At 41.2% G+C, this 1,810-nt stretch overlaps 1 pseudogene; it reads right to left on the reverse strand.

The window, feature by feature from the left end:
* Positions 1-639: 639 nt before the first annotated feature.
* On the reverse strand, positions 640-1,531 carry LOC137581665 (putative odorant receptor 83c; annotated as a pseudogene).
* Between the last annotated feature and the right edge of the window lie 279 nt (positions 1,532-1,810).

Consider the following 1,810-nt stretch of genomic DNA (forward strand, 5'->3'; position numbering starts at 1 on the left):
AACAATGGGCTACCAGGAGAGCGCGAACTTTTGCTGCCCGCAAACATTTCTTAGCTTGGCAGCTAATGTATGTGCGCACGATGCAATAAAGAAAATGCTGGCGAAAGGATATGCCAGGAGGCGCCAAGAGCTAGAGCAGAGTCTACCATTTTCTTATAGTGAGAATAATGTTTGAGACGCCAACGCGGAGGAAATTGACAGCCAGGACGAGGAGGAGGACGACAAGAACGGGAAGCAGAATGGAGATGAAGTTGAAGACGAGGCGCAAATGTCAGAGCGCATAAAAATTCGCATTTTATTATTTGCCAGTACAGCCAGTCTTTATATTCTTTTCCCGTCTCGCGGAGTTTGTTTGCCTGCCATTTTATCTTTGCCAAACAGCTGGCGTTTGTTTGCGGTTCCATCGCTCGTTGCGTGTTGACTTTTGTGTCTGAAGCCACCTTTCAACTGCAACTAATTTATTTTATTTGCCAGCTGGCACCACCACCACCACCAGCAAACCAAAACCATTGCCACCACCAACATCTGCAGCGCCCCATTGCATTTGATGTAAAGTGCCTTTACAGTAAGAGCATAGAGTGCGGATTGTGAAGGGACTCGGGACTCGGGTCTCTCGTGGTGTCGGGTTGCCAAGTGCTTCTAGGTGCGATTCTGCATCATCATCATGGACAGGCTGTAAATGAGTTTTGTTATCTGCAAGCGAACAAGCAAACAAATTGCATTAGTCCTACGCTAGCAATACAAGAGATACATTGAGAGAGAGAGAATGACTACTCGCCTGTAGCGCCGTTCTCATTGATAGCGGCATTACGCCAAGCATTCTAATAGTTGGTGGCCGTTGTGCCTCTCGCCGAACCATTCCAAAGTATTTCCGTTGCTTGCTTCTTAGCTCTTGCCAGGAAATGTCGCAAATGCTTGTATTTACAGCTTGTACTTACAGCAAATTCAATTTTGGTGCCAAGAATACAATAGACTACCATGCTATAGGCAGAGACCACAAAATATATGGCCGATGGTAGATAAAAGCTGATCAAGTTAATGCAAAAACTAAGCATCACAGCCATGGCCATAGAGAGAACCTGACTGGGAATTAGATCATGGTACAAATCATTAACATACCGGCAATAGCTGCGGTAATTAAATCGAACTATTAACTTTCAATATGCCAATCATAATGACAATTTTAATACTAACCTTGTAAACTCCGATTTAACAACTTCCAAGAGTAATACCTGAGTCATTTCTGCTCGCTTTGTTGACTTCAGGTTTAACGATTCGTTCAGTTTGCTAACTTTTAACTGAAAGATATCGGAAAATGTCAGAATTTGCGTCAAGGCAAGCAAAACAAAAAAGATCGCCAGCATAGAAACCAAAACCAGCCACAGATATAGTAACTATTATATAGCAAATGGCATAGCAAATATTATTCTCCAACGGCAAACCAAGAATCTGAAATATCAGATATTATGCAATAGCATAATTGTGACGCGAGTTCCATTGTTATATACAATTTTACTTTGGTGCGTCTCATATTGAGGTGACCATATGCAAGAACATTCATAGCTTTACTAACTGTAGCAGAAATATGAGGATTAAAAGTTAATTTATGGTCCATAAGAACACCTAAGTCATTGATAATATCTAACCGCTCTAAGGCAGTGTCGTTAAGATAATAAGTTGCTAATTATGGAGTGCATCTATAAAAAGACATAACTTTACATTTAGAGCCGTTAAGGTTTAATAGGTTTGTTTCACACCAACTCTGAAGATCATTAAGATCCGATTGAAGTAGGCAAAAAGACGATATGTC

The sequence above is a fragment of the Drosophila tropicalis genome, unplaced genomic scaffold (genome assembly GCF_018151085.1).
Source record: "Drosophila tropicalis isolate 14030-0801.00 unplaced genomic scaffold, ASM1815108v1 contig_857, whole genome shotgun sequence".
NCBI lineage: Eukaryota > Metazoa > Arthropoda > Insecta > Diptera > Drosophilidae > Drosophila > Drosophila tropicalis.